The sequence below is a fragment of the Procambarus clarkii genome, chromosome 79 (genome assembly GCF_040958095.1).
Source record: "Procambarus clarkii isolate CNS0578487 chromosome 79, FALCON_Pclarkii_2.0, whole genome shotgun sequence".
NCBI lineage: Eukaryota > Metazoa > Arthropoda > Malacostraca > Decapoda > Cambaridae > Procambarus > Procambarus clarkii.
The window spans coordinates 9,435,530-9,446,213 of NC_091228.1; the positions used below are offsets into that span (position 1 = coordinate 9,435,530).

The window sequence follows — 10,684 nt, forward strand, 5'->3', positions numbered from 1 at the left end:
CACCATTCCTGTCTCCCACATAACACACACACCGTTCCTGTCTCTCCCACCACACACCGTTCCTGTCTCTCCCACCACACACCGTTCCTGCCCCCCCCCCTGTTACGGCCACAGTGGGTTGCAACAGGGTTCTTTTCGGGTGGTTCTAAAGTTCTGGTATCCGGTCCCAAGTAAGTAGTGGCTTTCAAGGAGTGAGCTCGGTAATGCAAGTAAAACAAAATACACTTCATAAAATGTCGATATATTTTACATATGATAACTTTTTCCATCACCTCGTAAATAATCCTATCAAAAGTATTAGTACACCTAATATGTACAAAAGTGTCTCATGGAACACTAAGCGCTCTTCGATGCTGGCGATCCAGTCTTGTAAGCTATCGCGTTTCCTCATCCGTAGTACGATCCTTAGCAGGTACCGGGAAGCAACAATGAGTCTACCCCTGGCCACGGGCCAGCCAAACCAGTCTCACTAAGAGCTTCCTTGTGTAGGCCCACAATCACAGTCCAGCCCGGTGCTGGCAGATTCCTTCAGCTTCACGTTGCTGGGCCATTTCACGTGCAAATACTAGGGTAGCGGGCCCTAGGCAGGAGCTTCGTGCAACTCGCTGGTTACTCTCCTCTTCAGCACCTTAGTCAGTCGTCTCTTCTATTAGCCAGCCCCGGGTACGGCGAATCCCGTCTCTGCCACTCCACAGGAAGACAGTAGAACACGTCACAGTTCTCTTCCGGCGACGGCTCACTGCTTCCGGAAAGCAGACTGGTGTAGTGACCTTGGCTGCCCTGGGTAGACTGTCCTCGTATCACAGCAGCCCTACGTCGGCTCTGTAAATACAGACACTTCATCAGTACACTGGGACACTAGGAAATAGCACTTACGGACCCTGCATAAACGTACACCTTTTCGCTCAATAAATGCGCTGATTTTCTAGGCGCCACCTCACCAGAGGTCAGCCCCAGCTACCTCTCGAGTCTGGCTGGTATAGTCCTGTCACTAATAAATGGCGTCGTGCAAGTTGTAGAGGTTTCGGGAGCGGACTCACAGATGGCGTTGATGTCGCTGCTCCACGCTTCGACGGTAGAGTTGGGTTCGTTCGTACCTGTCTCTCATCCACACACCGTTCCTTTCTCTCCCCCACACCGTTCCTGTCTAACACCCCACACCATTCCTGTCTCCCCCACATACACCATTCCTGTCTCCCCCACACACCGTTCCTGTCTCTCCCACACACATCGTTCCTGCCTATCCCCACCACACACCGTTCCTGTCTCTCCCACACACACCGTTCCTGTCTCCCCCCCCCCACACACACCGTTCCTGTCTCTCTAACACACACCGTTCCTCTCTCCCCCACTCACCGTTCCTGTCTCTCATCCACACACTGTTCCTGTCTAATCATCCACTCACCGTTCCTTTCTCTCTCTTCCACACACCGTACCTGTCTCCCCCCACACCGTTCTTCTCTCACCCCTACACCGTTCCTGTCTCCCACCCCACACCGTTCCTGTCTCCCCACACACCATTCCTGTCTCCCTCACTCACCGTTCCGGTCTCCCACACACACACCGTTCCTGTCTCTCATCAACACACCGTTCCTGTGTCCCCTTACACCATTCCTTTCTCCCCCCACACAACGTTCCTGTCTCTCCCACACACACCGTTTCTATCTTCCTCCACCACACACCGTCCCTGTCTCTCCCTCCTAGTAAAGAAGAGCAAACTGAGGTATGCAAGGATCTACAAAGAGGTATATGTTCAGAGGGACATGACCAGAGACGAAATAGTAAGGGCAGCAGATGCAAGGAAAAGGCGCAAGGAGAGGGAAGGGAGCCAGGGAACCTCAGCCTCCAACCCAGCAATCCCAGAGGAGAGTGGGGAACCCCTATCCAGTAACCCAGGAACCCCAGGGGAGAATGCAACACCCCAGCTTACCACCCAATAGGGCCCTCCCTATCCCCCAGCACAAACCCTTCCTTGCCCCTGCATAATGCCCATCATGAAACCCACATCCTCCCCCTCCCCTTACCCCAAGTAGCCCCTGCTTTCCCAGCCACTGTTCTTCTCCCTGCCCCAAGCAGGCCTGAGCAAGACCAAAGGCCTCTATCCCCCTCTCCATCTCCCTCCAAAAACCCGTCAACTACACCACAGGAGGGCGTGCCCTTTCCCCAAGCAATCCTTGCCCCCTCACCCCCAGGATTTCTTCCTGCCCCAAGCAGGCCTGAGGAAGACCTAAGCCCTCCATCCCCCACTCCACCTCCCCCTGAACCCCTGGCAACTACCTCACAGGAGGATGAGCCTTCCCAAGTAGCAATGACCATGGAACAACTTCCTACACTTGTGGGGAGTGAGGGTGAAAATGTATATAAGAAAGTGAGCTTCAAGGTAATGTACTCAAACATTGATGGGATTACCAATAAAGTAAGTGAACTGGCAGAAAGGGCGCAAGAAGAAAACCCTGATATAATAGGACTAACGGAAACAAAATTGTCAGGAGTCATAACAGATGCTGTGTTTCCAAAGGACTACTATATAGTAAGGAAAGAGAGGGAAGGGAGAGGAGGTGGAGGAGTAGCCCTGCTGATAAGGAAGGACTGGAGTTTTGATGAGATGGAAATTCCGTGCTGTGACGGGTTCAGAGATTACATAACAGGAATTATAACAATGGGTGGACCTAAGATAATAGTGGCAGTCATTTACAACCCTCCCCTAAATGACAGAAGACCTAGACAGGAGTTTGATAGGAACAACATGGCAACCATTAATATAATAGAGAGAGCAGCTTCAGTTGCCTGCAGGAATGGCTCAAGACTCTTAATCATGGGCGATTTCAACCATGGAAAGATAGACTGGGAGAATGGGGACCCACATGTCGGTGCAGATACGTGGAGAGCTAAACTCTTGGAAGTGGCAACAAGGAATTTTCTGAGCCAGCATGTCAAGGAACCCACAAGAGTGAGAGGCAATGATGAACCAGCTAGACTCGACTTGATATTCACCCTGAATGAGTCAGAAATAAGGGAAGTCAAAGTTGAAGCCCCCATAGGAATGAGTGACTACAGTGTACTGACCTTTGAGTACTTGGTGGAGGTAGGGATAACTTATCCAAGGATGGGATCGGAGGGAAAAAGACTGAATTACCGAAGAGGAAAATATGGCAAGATGAGGAACTTCCTCGGGGGAATACCATGGGAAACAGAACTTAGAGACCTGAATGTGCAGGTCATGATGGATTTTGTCACCCAGAAGTGCCAGGAAGCTGCAGGCAGGTTTATCCCCGTCCAAAAGGAGAAAAACGAAAAACAACAGAAAAACCTATGGTTCAACCAGGAATGCAAGGTAGCGAAGCAACTGAGTAAAAGAACATGGAGAAACTACAGAAATAACAGAACACCAGAGAGCAGGGAGAGATACCAGAGGGCCAGAAATGAGTACCTCAGAGTGAGGAGGGAAGCAGAGAGACAGTTTGAAAATGACATCGCGAGTAAAGCCAAGACCCAACCAAAGCTGCTCCACAGCCACATCAGGAGGAAAACAGCAGCGAAGGAACAAGTGATGAAGCTGCGAAAAGGGGAGAACATACACAGAGAATGACAAGGAGGTGTGTGAAGAACTCCTAAGAGATTCCAGGAGGTCTTCACAATAAAACAAGGAGAAGCCCCTGCACTAAATGAGGAGGCGGCAAACCAAGCAACCTTGGAGGAATTTGACCTCACCAGTGATGAGGTCAAAAGGTGTCTGCTGGAGCTGGATGTGACAAAGGCTGTTGGGCCTGACAGAATCTCACCATGGATACTAAAGGAAGGTGCAGAAGCACTAAGTGTGCCACTCTCTATGGTGTATAACAGGTCACTGGAAACAGGAGACTTACCAGAAAGATGGAAGACAGGTAACGTGGTCCCAATATACAAAAAGGGTGACAGGCAAGAGGCACTGAAATACAGGCCAGTTTCCTTAACTTGTATACCATGCAAGGTGATGGAGAAGATTGTGAGGCAAAGGCTCGTAGAGCATCTGGAGGGAAATAACTTTGTAACGCACCACCAACATGGGTTTAGAGATGGTAAATCGTGCCTCACAGGTTTAATAGAATTTTATGACCGGGCAACGAAAATTGGGCAGGAAAGAGAAGGGTGGGCCGACTGCATTTTCCTGGATTGCCAAAAAGCCTTTGACACAGTACCCATAAAAGGCTGTTAAAAAAGTTGGAGCTACAGGCATGAGTAAAAGGGAAGGTGCTCCAGTGGATAAGGGAGTACTTAAACAACAGGAAACAGCGAGTAACGGTGAGGGGGGAGACATCAGAGTGGCGAGATGTCACCAGCGGAGTCCCACAGGGCTCAGTACTTGGACCCATCCTGTTTCTAATATATGTGAACAATCTTCCAGAGGGTATAGACTCATTCCTCTCAATGTTTGCTGATGATGCAAAAATTATGAGAAGAATCAAGACGGATGAAGATAGACAGAGACTATAGGATGACCTGGATAAATTGGAGGAATGGTCTAGAAAATGGCTGCTAAAGTTCAACTCAGGAAAGTGTAAGGTGATGAAATTAGGCAAAGGGAGAAGGAGGCTGAGCACAAGGTATCATCTGGGAGGGGAAATCCTGCAAGAATCAAATAGAGAGAAGGATCTGGGGGTTGATATCACACCGAACCTGTCCCCAGAGGCCCACATCAAAAGAATATCATCAGCGGTATATGCTAGACTGGCCAACATAAGAACTGCCTTTAGAAACTTGAGTAAGGAATCTTTCAGAACCCTGTATACCACTTATGTAAGACCAATCCTGGAGTATGCAGCTCCAGCCTGGAGTCCATACCTATTTAAGCACAAGACAAAGTTAGAAAAGATTCAGCGGTATGCCACCAGGCTCGTCCCAGAACTGAGAGGATTGAGCTACGAGGAAAGGCTAAAGGAGCTGAACCTCACATCCCTGGAAAACAGAAGAGTAAGGGGAGACATGATAACGACCTACAAAATTCTCAGGGGAATTGACAGGGTGGACAAAGACAGACTATTCAGCACGGGTGGGACACGAACAAGGGGACACAGGTGGAAACTTAGTACCAAGATAAGCCACAGAGACGTTAGAAAGAATTTTTTCAGTGTCAGAGTAGTTAATAAATGGAATGCATTAGGCAGTGATGTGGAGGAGGCTGACTCCATACACAGTTTCAAATGTAGATATGATAGAGCCCAGTAGGCTCAGGAATCTGTACACCAGTTGATTGACAGTTGAGAGGCGGGACCAAAGAGCCAAAGCTCAACCCTCGCAAGCACAATTATGTGAGTAGAATTAGGTGAGTACACACCGTTCCTGTCTCCCCCCCAAACCGTTCCTGTCTCCCACACACACCGTTCCTGTCTCCCCCACACCATTCCCGTCTCCCCCCACCCCCACACACCGTCTCTGTCTCCCCCCACCACACACTGTTCCTGTCTCTTCAACACACACCGTTCCTGTCACCCTCCACACCGTTCCTGTCTCCCACACACACCGTTCCTGTCTTCCCTCACACCGTTCCTGTCTTCCCTAAATACCGTTCCTGTCTCCTACCACACACCGTTCCTGTCTCCCCCACACACCGTTCCTGTCTCCCCCACACACCGTTCCTGTCTCCCCCACCTCTCACGTGTTCATCTAGATATCTCTCTAGCCTTATTTCTTACTGGAGGGAACTTTGATTCAAAAGATGACTAAACATTGGACAAGCTTATTTTTCTATGTGTAGAAGAATTGATATTTAACACTTTGACATTCTATTATTTAATGCAATATTGACCAAATTAAAAAGGGGGGGGGGGTATCACCCACTCCATACACGCCCACACCATACATGGCTAAATGGTTCAGACTCCACCAGCTAGTCAACACTACTACACCCAATTAAGACAATGCATTACTGACACTCTTACCTCACTAACAAGTTCACCCACAGGGTGGGTGATGGCTAATTTACCCGCCCGGATGGAGGAGCTGGTTGGATGTGCTCTCCCTAGCAAAGGTTCCACTCTCACTGCTCAACACACCTCGCTGGCCGAGCCAGGAGTGAGTATTCTCCCAAGTCTCCACAACGGGCTCTTTGATAAGTAATGCCATGTCAGCGGATTGAAGCTAGTCAACACCTCACCTCATACCATCTCGCACCACCCCAACACGCACATACGCATACATACACACACCCACCCACAATTACAACTCACATTTATACATGAAAGAGTGCAAAATACTTGCACTGTTACACCCACACACCGTTCCTGTCTTCCCGAGACACCGTCCCTGTCTCCCTCAAACACCGTTCATGCCTCTTCCCCCACACACCGTTCCTGTCTCCCCTACACACAGTTTCTGTCTCCTCAACACACAGTTCCTGTCTTCCCCACACACCGTTCCTGTCTCTTCCCCCACACACCGTTCCTGTCTCCCGCCACACACCGTTCCTGTCTCCCCCACACACTGTCCTTGTCTCACCCATACACTGTTCCTGTCTCTTCCCCAACACACTGTTACTGTCTTCCCCACACACACCGTTCCTGTCTCTCACACACTCCGTTCCTGTCTCCCCCACACACACCGTTCCTGTCTCCCCCACACACAGTTCCTGTCTCTCCCACACACACCGTTCCAGACTTTCCCCACCACACACCGTTTCTGTCTCTCCCACACACACCGTTCCTGTCTTTTTCCCACCACACACCGTTCCTGTCTCTCCCACACACACCGTTCCTCTCAACCCCACACACCGTTCCTGTGTCCCCCCACACACCGTTCCTGTCTTTCCCCACAATTCAACGTTCGTGTCTCTAACCCCACACACCGTTCCTGTCTCCCCCACACACACCGTTCTTGTCTCCCCCACACACTGTTCCTGTCTCCCCCACATACACCGTTCCTGTCTCCCCCTCACACCGTTCCTGTCTCTCCCACACACACCGTTCCTGTCTTTCCCCACCACACACCGTTCCTTTCTCCCCCACACACCGTTCCTGTCTCTTCCCCACACACCGTTCCTGTCTCCACCACACACCGTTCCTGACTCTCATCCACACACCATTCCTGTCTCTCCTCCACACACCGTTCCTGTCTCTCATCCACACACCGTTCCAGTCTCCCCCAACACCGTTCCTGTCTCTCCCACACACACTGTTCCTGTCTTCCCCCAACACACACCGTTCCTGTCTCCCCCACATACACCGTTCCTGTCTCCCCCCAACACCGTTCCTGTCTCTCCCCCACACACCGTTCCTGTCTCTCCCACACACACCGTTCCTCTCTCCCCCACACACCGTTCCTGTCTCCCCCCCCACACACTGTTCCTGTCTCTCCCACACACACCGTTCCTCTCTCCCCCACACGCCGTTCCTGTCTCCCCCCCACACACTGTTCCTGTCTCTCCCACACACACCGTTCGTGTCTCCCCCACACACCGTTCCTTTCTCCCCCACACACCGTTCCTGTCTCCCCCACACACCGTTCCTGTCTTTCCCCACACACCGTTCCTGTCTCCCCCAACACACCGTTCCTCTCTCCCACCGCACACCGTTCCTGTCTCTCCCACACACACCGTTCCTGTCCTACCACACCACACACCGTTCCTGTCTCCCCCATACACCGTTCCTGTCTCTCATCCACACACCGTTCCTGTCTCTAATCCACACACCGTTCCTGTCTCTCATCCACACACTATTCCTGTCTCGCCCCAACACCGTTCCTCTCTCTCTCTCCCACACCGTTCCTGTCTCCCACCCCACACCGTTCCTGTCTCTCAACATACCGTTCCTTTCTCCCCCACACATCGTTTCTGTCTTCCCCCACAAACTGTTCCTGTCTCTCGCACCACACACCGTTCCGGTCCCTCCCCACACACCATTCCTGTCTCCCCCCCAAACCGTTCCTGTCTCCCACACACACCGTTCCTGTCTCCTCCACACCGTTCCCCTCCCCCCCCCACACACGATCTCTGTCTCCCCCACACACCGTTCCTGTCTCCCCCCCATCACACACTGTTCCTGTCTCTTCCACACACACCGCTCCTGTCTCCCACACACACACCGTTCCTGTCTCCCACACACACCGTTCCTGTCTTCCCTAAATACCGTTCCTGTCTCCCACCACACACCGTTCCTGTCTCCCCCACACACCGTTCCTGTCTCCCCCTCCCACCGTTCCTGTCGTTCGCACACACCGTTCCTGTCTCCCCCACCTCTCACGTGTTCATCTAGATATCTCTCTAGCCTTATTTCTTACTGGAGGGAACTTTGATTCAAAAAGATGACTAAACATTGGACAAGCTTATTCTTCTACACATAGAAATTTATTAACAAATTATTTCAATTTCCATTAATTGATATTTAACACATTGACATTCTATTATTTAATATACTATTGACCAAATTAAAATAGGGGGGAGTGGATCACCCACTCCAAACACGCCCACACCAAACATGGCTAAATGGTTCAGACTCCACCAGCTAGTCAACACTACTACACCCAATTAAGACAATGCATTACTGACACTCTTACCTCACTAACAAGTTCACCCACAGGGTGGGTGATGGCTAATTTACCCGCCCGGATGGAGGAGCTGGTTGGATGTACTCTCCCTTGCAAAGGTTCCACTCTCACTGCTCAACACACCTCGCTGGCCAAGCCAGGAGTGTGTATTCTCCCAAGCCTCTACAACGGGCTCTTTGATAAGTACTGCCATGTCAGCGGATTGAAGCTAGTCAACACCTCACCTCATACCATCTCGCACCACCCCAACACGCACATACGCATACATACACACACCCACCCACAATTACAACTCACAATTATACATGAAAGAGTGCAAAATACTTGCACTGTTACACCCACACACCGTTCCTGTCTCACCCAGACACCGTTCCAGTCTCCCTCAAACACCGTTCCTGTCTCTTCCCCCACACACCGTTCCTGTCTCCCCCCACACACAGTTTCTGTCTCCCCCACACACTGTTCCTGTCTCCCCCATACACCGTTCCTGTCTCTTCCCCGACACACTGTTCCTGTCTTCCCCACACATACCGTTCCGGTCTCCCCCACGTACACCGTTCCTGTCTCCCCCACACACCGTTCCTGTCTCCCCCAAACACTGTTCCTGTCTCTTCCCCAACACACTGTTCCTGTCTTCCCCACACACACCATTCCTGTCTTCCACACACACCGTTCCTGTCTCCCTCCACACACCGTTCCTGTCTCCCAAACATACACCGTTCCAGTCTCTCCCACACACACCGTTCCTGTCTTTCCCCACCACTCACCGTTCCTGTCCCTTCCCCCACACACCGTTCCTGTCTCCTCCACACACACCGTTCCTGTCTCCCCAACACACCGTTCCTGTCTTCCCCACATACACCGTTCCTGTCTCCCCCAACACCGTTCCTCTCTCTCCCCCAACACCGTTCCTCTCTCTCCCCCCACACCGTTCCTGTCTCCCCTACACACCATTCCTGTCTTCCCCACATACACCGTTCCTATCTCCCCCACACACCGTTCCTGTCTCTCCCACACACACCGTTCCTGTCTTTCCCCACCACACACCGTTCCTGTCTCCCCCACACACCGTTCCTGTCTCTCATCCACACACCATTCCTGTCTCTCATCCACACACCGTTTCTGTCTCTCATCCACACACCGTTCCTGTCTCCACCACACACCGTTCCTGTCTCCCCCACACACCGTTCCTGTCTCCCCCACACACCGTTCCTGTCTACCCACACACCGTTAGTGTCTCCCCCACACACCGTTCCTGTCTGCCCCACTCACACCATTCCTGTCTCTCATCCACACACCGTTCCTGTCTCTCATCCACAGACCGTTCCTGTCTCCTCCAACACCGTTCCTCTCTCTCTCCCACACCGTTCCTGTCTCCCACCCCACTCCGTTCCTGTCTCCCCACACACCGTTCCTGTCTCCCCCACACACCGTTCATGTCTCCCCCAACACCGTTCCTCTCTCTCCCCCCAACACCGTTCCTCTCTCTCCCCCCACACCGTTCCTGTCTCCCACCCCACACTGTTTATGTCTCCCCACACAACGTTCCTGTCTCCCCCCATACATCGTTCCTGTCACTCATCCACACACCTTTCCTGTCTCCCCCCCACACCGTTCCTGTCTACCCCTCCCCCCCATTGTTCCTATCTTTCCCCACCACACACCGTTTCTGTCTCCCCCACACACCGTTCCTGTCTCATCCACACACCGTTCCTGTCTCCACCACACACCGTTCCTCTCTCCCCCACACACTGTTCCTGTCTCCCCCATACACTGTTCCTGTCTCTTCCCCAACACACTGTTCCTGTCTTTCTCACACACACCATTCCTGTCTTCCACACACACCGTTCCTGTCTCCCAAACATACACCGTTCCTGTCTCCCCCCACACACCGTTCCTGTCTCTCCCACACACACCATTCCAGTCTTTCCCCACCACACACACCGTTCCTGTCTCTCCCACACACACCGTTCCTGTCTTTCCCCACCACTCACCGTTCCTGTCCCTTCCCCCACACACCGTTCCTGTCTCCCCCACATACACCGTTCCTGTCTCCCCAACACACCGTTCCTGTCTTCCCCACATACACCGTTCCTGTCTCCCCCAACACCGTTCCTCTCTCTCCCCCCAACACCGTTCCTCTCTCTCCCCCCACACCGTTCCTGTC

At 52.1% G+C, this 10,684-nt stretch overlaps 1 long non-coding RNA gene across 1 annotated transcript; it reads right to left on the reverse strand.

The window, feature by feature from the left end:
* Nucleotides 1-222: 222 nt before the first annotated feature.
* LOC138357669 (uncharacterized) lies at nt 223-6,110 on the reverse strand. The gene is made up of 2 exons (XR_011225098.1): nt 5,919-6,110; nt 223-822 (listed from the first exon to the last, which is right to left on the reverse strand). It is a non-coding gene; the product is annotated as an uncharacterized lncRNA (long non-coding RNA).
* Between the last annotated feature and the right edge of the window lie 4,574 nt (nt 6,111-10,684).